Source organism: Diabrotica undecimpunctata, chromosome 5, assembly GCF_040954645.1.
Source record: "Diabrotica undecimpunctata isolate CICGRU chromosome 5, icDiaUnde3, whole genome shotgun sequence".
Classification (NCBI taxonomy): domain Eukaryota; kingdom Metazoa; phylum Arthropoda; class Insecta; order Coleoptera; family Chrysomelidae; genus Diabrotica; species Diabrotica undecimpunctata.
In genome coordinates, this window is record NC_092807.1 from 150616222 (window position 1) to 150625548 (window position 9327).

Consider the following 9327-nt stretch of genomic DNA (forward strand, 5'->3'; position numbering starts at 1 on the left):
AATAAAAGGGAAAAATAAAACACAGTTTATACGTTTATTTTGCAAGTATGAAATATATGTTAGCAATATCCTGAAAGAGAAAATAAAACACTATGCGGAAAGTCTTTATTTAATCTCAATCTTTTAAAAAAGGATATATTCACCGTCTGATGGCTAAGTCCCGTGAAGTAGGAACTTAGCTGAATCCTGTAAGAGAAATTTTCTTACACGACCTGTAAGCCTATCGAAATAATCAGATTTTGGACTAAGTCCAAAAACACAGATTAATTTGATGAAAAGTGACGACGCTCTTAAGGGAATTTATTAGCAAATTCGACTAAGTCGAAAAGCACAGATAAATCCCTCAAAAATGGCCGCCGGTGGTTTGCAAACAAACCGTGGTTAAAGATGGGAACGTTAGGTTCCGGGTTTAAAGTTGAGCTGTAAAAATAAAACAAGAAACTCTAGGAACTTAATCGACCAGAGGATCTTAACATGCCTAGAAGGCTGGATCTGCGGACCAAACCTGACCAGATCTGATTTCCTGGCCGTCGTGCACTTCTTTTATGCAGAAAAAAGTAGGTCAATCGTAACGGTCGTTTTGGACCTTTTTACGATTGGACCGGCACGACGACCAATGCCCAATTTTCAGAATTATCATTGGCTGCAGCTCAGATGCCGTTCGACCAACGATAATTCAGAAAATGAGCAACAGACTTCTGAATTATGATTGGCTGCAATTACTGTTGCCATTTGACCAATCACAATTCAGCAGGCTGGGCGACATCAATCTGCCTACTTGTCATCAAGTGCCACCAATCACGCACTTCGATGTTCACCGCCCTTCCTTCTGGAACGTATAATTAAATTTAATTGGTTGAGAAATGAAAAAGTTTCATATAAAAGTTAATTTATCTTTAAATATGGGACATTTTCGGATCTCAAGTCAGTGAGTGTCAACACATGGTTTTACCCGTGTAGGGTAGCTCCCTAGAGCACTTTGCTCGAAGGGCTCCGAATCTTTCTAAGACTCTGAAGCTGAGTTTTTTTTCTTCTTAGAAAGAATGTGTTTTATTTCCACCACCTAATAAAACCATAATGGCATTGTCTCTTCAAGATAATGCCACGATAAGAGCGTACCGGCCAACTACGCAATATTACACCATATTGCGCAATAGTTGGACAAATTAATAAACATGGAAACTTGCACCAAGTTGCAATCAGTTTTTCATACGTTTATTAATTACACCGGAGACGATATACTCCCAAGCTACCCACCGCTAACTTATCTTTTCATGTAATTGTTATGTTTATTGATATTGGATTTTTCGCGTTAAGCCAGTTATGCAGTATATAGTGCACCTAAGAATATTGTCTCACGCGTCTGTAAAGAATATTTAGATAATAGAGATATTATTAATGCAAGTTTTTTTTAATTTTAGTTGCATTTACCCCTTTTAAATGTGAAGGAGAAAATGAAGTCGAAGGATGCGAAGCATGTTGTCCTGAGCAGGAAGTGAGCTGTCAAAATAAAGTGCCAGGTGAATGCCCCAGTCCAATTTGTTTAGCCATTTGTAAACTGAAATGTGTTTGTGTAAAAGGATATCTCCGGGACAACGTATCTGGAAAATGTGTGAAAGACTGTTAAAACCTTTTTTAAAATATAACTTGTAAATAAAAATTAAATTTTATCTTATTTTAATATGTTAGTTAATAAATTTTTGGCAACTAATTGAAATAACAATAATTCCGAATATATATTTGCTGGCTTAAATTTCTATTTCTTTTTAAATAATTCAACAGCATCCTTATCAGAATCTTCTCAAAATTATTTGTTAATATAAGAATATTCCAATTAATAACGATAGGTATATTTTGAGACTCTTTGAAGAACTGTACAATGGTATTTTTAATATCATAACCACACTATTGAAGGTTAATAGGTATGGAATATTCGTTTAGAATGTTTTGTTTCCGAAGGTTTCTGATTGACACTTTTGTATGTAATAAGCAAGTTTGTAGATATCTTTAAAAGTTTACCAATCTGTAGTTTCACAAAGCAAACACCATTTTGCTCTATTCGATTTTAGAGTCTGGATTTATTTGCCCCACAAGATCAAAAGGATTATGCAAGAATTTTCGCCAACATTCAGTAAATAAATAAGACACTATCCTGCTTCAACATCCTTATAACACTTTTTTATTCCAATGTCTCTAACTGAAGTCGGGCCCTGGCCTCACCCTACGTCCCTTAACTGCTGTTCTCCAACCAACAACATCTCAATATCTCTTTAGCAATGGTTCTCACTTCGTCTATCCAACTCTTTCTTGGTCTGTCTTTTGGCCTATGTCTCGTCGTCATATTTACTATTGATACAACCCATGGTTGGGCCTTATTCTCTAAATATCATTGTTGCAGATGGGTACCAATATCCTTCGCAATATCTTTTAAACGTATTAATATATTCGGTATATATTGTAAGACATATTGTTTTTTTTCTGTCATAATCCATGTTTCTGCGCCATATATTACTATTGGTCGTATGATGGTTTTATAAATTTTGAACTTTACTTTCTGATGGATGTTTTTGGATCAAAACAAATTCTCCAAACAGATTCTCCTGCGAGAGGGAGAAGTATGTATGTGAGCAGTCTTACAACCTCATTATTTGTGTCGTCTATTGTGAAATGTTGCAAGATCCTTTGTTACGTTGCTTGAATTAGGGCTCTCCCCAAAATGATTTTGGTACTCTTGTATTACAAGGTGGAATTAAAATCCATAGCAGATTTTTAAGTCAACTAAGATTTGCTGATGACATAGTACTCATAAGTAACAAGACAGAGGAACTACTATACGTGTTAAGGGAGCTTAAACAAGGATCTGCGAAAATCGGTTTAAAAATGAATTTAAATAAAACAAAATTGGTGAAAAACCAAAACATCAAAATAGAATAAGATGGAAGGGAGATCGAAAATCAGAAGAGTTAGACGATCAAACTCTGCAAACAAAATCAAAAGACAGTGAAAACTAGAAGAATCCTAATGACATAGGCGGCAGTAGGAAGACTCAGTGCTGTGTTAAAAAAAAAGAAGATGCCAATAAATTTAAAGAAAAGGATATTCAACAGTTGTATTCTACCAGTTATCAGTCAATAAATTAAGAACAATACAGAGAGTCATCGAAAGACCTATGTTTTAGTTTAGGAGTTTCTCTGAGAAAAGATATACTTACGAAATGAGGACATGCGAAACAGGACGAACGTGAAAGATATACTGCCCTACTAAGAAAGAACCCCGTATCTCCAAAATTTGAAAAATTGGGATATTTGCACCATATGAATAATTATGATTTATATAACATATTCACATAGAAAAAAAAACCGTATTTTACATTTCTAAATATTTTATGAAAGAAAATAGTTTCCCCGTAAACGCCAAAAATGACTATTATGCTTAGTATAAACCTGGCATTTAACGCTTCGTAGTAAAAACCTGGTATATGCTCAGCAGATACGGGTTTTTAACGTAGGATAAAACGATATGCGAGGTTTTTTCTAAGGAATAGAGCAACACCGCTAATAGTTTCCACCACCAAGTGGAACTATCGTTAAAGAAAATGAAGAAAGTTTATGATTATCATGATTTCGTCGAGGCCGTTAAAACGTGTAATTTGAATCGTGTGGTGGTGAAAGAAATGGGGGTTTCCGATTTTCTTATCTGGAAAGACTTATCATCACAGTCAAAATTAAAGAAAACAGAGTCACGTATTTACCTTATCACAAATTGTTAAAGTAATTATGAAGAGAGAGAGCAAGATTTTACACGTTAAGATTAACGATAGCGAGGAGTTGATAAAGATGGACTTTTTGCAGGCCAGAGTGTTAAAATCTGGGATAAAGGACCCCACACCTGTGACGAAATCTTCTGGGAAGAAGAGAAAAGAGCAAATATTAAAAAACTTAGGTCAAATTATACCAGCGAACCGCCATCAATTTTGGGAAGAATTGCCAACTTCCGATTAATAATAATTTTTTCATTTCGTATTTTTAAATAAACATTTTTCGTAAATACTTATGTTTTATTCAAAAAATGTTCATAAAAATATTATTAAAATATTTAAATGTTTTGCCTTTCGAGGCAGTTATATAAATTTTATAATAATTTTTCTTCTTAAAATGCCTATCCGTTCCGGATGTTGGCGATCATCACGGCTATCTTTACTTTGTTTATTGCAGCGCGGAACAGTTCAGTGGTAGTCGTGTTATACCACTTTCGTAAATTTTGAAGCCAGGAAATGCGTCTTCTTCCCGGTCCTCTCCTACCATTTACTTTCCCTTGGAGAATCAGCTGGAGAAGGCCGTAACGTTCTTGATTTCTCATTACATGTCCTAGATATTCCAACTTTTTAGTTTTGACGGTCATGAGAATTTCACATTCTTTCCCCATTCTACGCAGGACCTCCACATTAGTAGCTCTGTCAACCCAGGATATAATAATTACATAGTTAAAACCAAGCTTAAGACAAATTTGGATAATACGTGGTTTTAGCTAAGTAATCTTGACATAATTCTTTGCTTTGTTAGCCCGTATGTCGCATAACTAATGATAATTTTGCAATATTTTTTTGAAAAAAGTTAACTACAATGCTACACACTCTACCCTAAATGATTTTGTGTTATTATTGATCCAAAATCACGAGGGATTAAACAAAAATCTTTAATCGAGTTTTTCTCAAAACCCGCTATGGTGGAGATACGGGGTTCTTTCTTAATAGGGCAGTATAATTCGAAGACGTGGCTTAACAAAACAACGAAAAATTGAAAATATTTTAAAGCTACTTAATAAATATGATAACACGCTATCAAATATCGAAACCTTGACTACCAAGGATAACCTATACTGGATAATCTAGACAATAATGAAAGAGCTGCTTTTGAAGACTCTTTTTATAACATTACAAGTAAAACCAAAATACTCCTTTTGAATGCTCCTAGAACTGACAGGCACCCTAAGAAGAAGTACCTTTGTCTAATATATGTATATTTAATTTCTTACAATTATCTCTTCTTGATCTACTGGTGACTTCCACGTGTATTATAGTCTTCATGATAAAATTAGAAAAATATAAATAAGTTATATATGATTAAATAATAACAGATATTTGTTTACGTATATTTTGTTGATACCAGTAGATACTTCCAATTAATAACAAAAATTAACTTTATTATTTCTTTAATTTATTATTTAATAAATTTATATCTAAATATAATTAGGCAAATCAATTAAAAACAGTTAATATTCGTATTATGAATATTTTTGTTATCAACCATAACATCGTTACTTTCTAATTTGGAAAAATGGTATAAATACTGTAATTTCGTATGTGGCATGCATATTTTAAAAACAGTTACTGAATTAAAAAATAATTTCTGAATAAATAGTCATTTACGACAATGAAGCTTTTACTGGTATTTCTTTTAGTTGCTGTATTGGCTCATAACTCATTTCAAAAAGGTACGTTTAATAGGTTAGTTAGATAGCTATAGGTAAATTATAGTGACTGTGTTTATTGATTAAATTCTTGCTTTGCATTCACACACGCGTGGCTAATATTGTAAATTATATTTTTTCTTACGTTAAACGTATATAGTAAGTATTGTTTTAGGCATTTTGCTTAATGTTTTATATCTCAAATGGGTTTTGATATTTTATCTTTATCTATATTTATTATAAGCTGTTATTAAATTAAGTTATTTTCAATATATCACTAAATGTATATATAAAATATGGGCAATAAATGCTTAATTTATCTGATTGTGTGTGTTTTAAGTCTTTACGAGAAAAGAACTTAAAATGCTGGTAGGACTTATAGATGTTTAAAAACAATTATGTTGAAGAGTAAATAAACTGGTCTGCTAAAAATCAATGTTTCCTTAATGTGCATAGTGTATATATGTAGTATACGTATATACTATATGTATGAAGAGCTTAATTCCAAAACTTATCTTGTCCAAATTGGTGATTTTTCAGTAGGTATGATTGATTTTCTGCTGCTATTGGTCCTCATTTGGTAGAGAAAAATTTTTTTTGCAGATTTATTAATCATAATAACCTTCTAATTAAACACGTTTAATCAAATTTAGGTTCTATTTGTTTTTGTCCTTACAATAAAATAAAAAAAATTATATAAAATTCCAAAGTTAAACTAACTTAGTTAACTTAGGACTTAAGGTACATTTGAAACATTCTGGCTTTACAATCCTGCGTGGATCCTAGACTCCTCAAGAATTTCTCTCCATTCGCTCTTATCCATCGCCTTTCTCAGCCAAGCACTTATTCCCATATTTCTCATGTCTTCATCGATGTTATCAAGGAACCTTGGTCTATCTCTTCTTCTCTGACCAATGGGTCTATCAAGGAGCGTTTTTCTAGCTGGATCATTTTGCTCCATTGTCATTCACTGCTCCATAGATTCGCCTTAGTACTTTTCTCTCGAAACATCCCAACATGTTTTCATTATTTTTTGTTAAAGTCCATATCTCTGAACCATATGTTAGGACTGGGCGTATTATTGTTTTGTAGAGTTTTATTTTTGTATTTCTCGATATCATTGTGTATTTAAGGAGGAGATTGAGCCCAAAATAGCTGTTGGCCATGCAAATTCTGCGGTTTATCTCTGCGGTAGTATTATTTTCAGTGTTAAGGCGCTCCCAGGTATACAAATTCGTTAGAGCATTCAAATATATCTTCTTTTTTGTGTATGGTGCAAAGTATTCCAATATTCCAATCATTGGGGAGGGGTTTCTGTATCCATATTTCTTTTATAAGCTGCTGTAATGCCATAATGCTATTCCGGGTGATTTGTTTCTGGCTAGTTTTTTAACTGCATCTTTAACTTCAAGAATCGTTGGTGGTTCCTTTTCCCTCTCGTCTGCTCCCCTTACTGCATATCTTTCTTCTTCCAGGTTTTCTTCTTCTTCCTCCATATTAAGTACCTGGTTAAAGTATTCCACTCATCTATTCAATATATCTTTCCTTGTTGTTGTTGTTAATATGTTTCCTAGGAAATACGAGGGAAACATAGTTCCTGAAGGAACTATCTGTCGGTCTTTTTTTAACACCTTTTCATTGTTAAGAAAAATATGCATTGTAAAGAATTATTATAAAGAATATTCTGAGCAGCTCACACTAGCCCCAATTAGTATATGTAAAAGTTTGGATGGTCCAGACCAGGACAGTAGTTAGTATATAAAATTTAACAGTTCAAATTCTATCCTCGAAACATTTAGAAATATTGAATGAAAAGTGACACGTGGCACGTATATAGCTACTACTATTGTCTTCTACGTCTATGGAAAATATTTAGATAATAACGATGTAAATAATAATAAATATATAATATATGTTTTTAATTTTAGTTGCATTTTCCCCACTAAAGTGTGAAGGAGAAAATGAAGTCGAAGGATGTGAGGCATGTTGTCCTGAGCAGGAAGTGAGCTGTCAGAATAAAGTGCCAGGTGCATGCCCCAGCCCAGTTTGTTTAGACATTTGTAAACTGAAATGTATTTGTGCTCAAGGATATCTCAGGGACAACGTATCCGGAAAATGTGTGAAAGACTGTTAGACTTGTTTTAAATAAAATCATTAAATCATAAAAATTGTGTTTATCTTACCGTATTATTAATTTAATCATTAAATTTAAGGTGAATAAGTTAGGTAGATATCCTTCCAATTGTGAACAGTTATTTGCTGGTGTGTTTTTTTAACCATTATCAACAACATTATCATAATTGAGAGGTGTAGCATTAAAACTCGTTTTCTCCAAGCTTTTCGTTTATCACAAAACGCTAAAAACTTGTTTAAAACAAACCGTTTTAGTTATGATATTGATTTAAATTTCGTATTATACAATTTGATCATAAAAATTGGTATTAAATAATGAATGAAGTCCAACTTTCGTCAATAATTAAATAATTAGCTTTTATGTTTGGGGAAACAAGTTTTAAAGCAAACTTTTGAAAAAACAAAGTTTTGATTTCTATTTTTGGATATGAAATTTTACATATTTTGTTTTTGCTTATCTTAATAGAACAACGGTAATTAGCTTGGTACTGGTACACACCAGTAGGTTGCAATATCGGTACAGTTCTTGGAAGAGCATCTCAATAATCCCAAATTAGAATTAGCTTGATACACATAATGCATAGAACATTTTTTAAATAGTTTTTTATTTTAATAAAACAGTAGGACGTATTGGTTTAAAAAATATTGTTGAAATAATAGAAAACCTTAATTTACTTACAAAAAGTGTATTACTTATATATTTGCTTTGGAATAACAAAGTTCTATGTTGTGCGGATGTCATTTTGAGTTACAGGCAACCAACGTTTCACATTTATTTTCTTGATAGGTACTGCACGAAAATTAGATTAGTGTAGATATATAATAAACACAATAAACAAAGCACTAGCATCAAAACGCAGTTAGAACTTTGTTTCTAAATCTCAATGGTTTCCAGTTATTTAACATAGTTCTATCTTCCACATCCATCCTTGTTTTATAAATGAGATTGGAATTCTATATCACTTACTAAGAAAGTAGAAAATAATACTAATAAATATATTAAAGTGTTTATTTCATACGAGATCATACGAGGTGGAAATGAAATACCTAAATGTTACCTAGATGATGTATAATATGTAGATAATATATATATATATATATATATATATATATATATATATATATATATATATATATATATATATATATATATATATATATATATTTATATATATATATATATATATATGTATATATATATATATATATATATATATTATCTACATATATAACAAAAAAAGGATAATGCGAGTTAACATTAAAATAAAGGTAAAATATATCGGCATAGCTCGCAATAAAGAAAGAAAAAATTAATAAAATATATGTATAAGATGAAAGGCAACCATATATACGTATTTCCTTTTCCAAGTTAAGAATATGCTCCTTTTCTAACTTGGCTGCACCATACTGAAGACGACCAATAGTCAGAAATACGTATATACGGTTGCCTTCCATCTTATACACATATTTTATTATATTTTTCTTTCTTTATTGCGAGCTTTGTCGATATATTTTACCGTATTGTCGATATATTATATATATATATATATATATATATATATATATATATATATATATATATATATATATATATATATATATATATATATATATATATATATATATACCTGACAGGTAAGCTAACCTATATTTTTTATTGTTGAAACCTTTACTTCGTGGTATCTATTCATTTTTATGAAATCACACTACAAATAACGTTAAAAA

General features: G+C 31.5%; 1 long non-coding RNA gene across 1 annotated transcript; it reads left to right on the forward strand.

The window, feature by feature from the left end:
* The first annotated feature begins 1622 nt into the window (after positions 1 to 1622).
* Positions 1623 to 7627, forward strand: LOC140441981 (uncharacterized). Its single transcript, XR_011951058.1, has 2 exons — positions 1623 to 5493; positions 7398 to 7627. It is a non-coding gene; the product is annotated as an uncharacterized lncRNA (long non-coding RNA).
* Positions 7628 to 9327: the final 1700 nt, after the last annotated feature.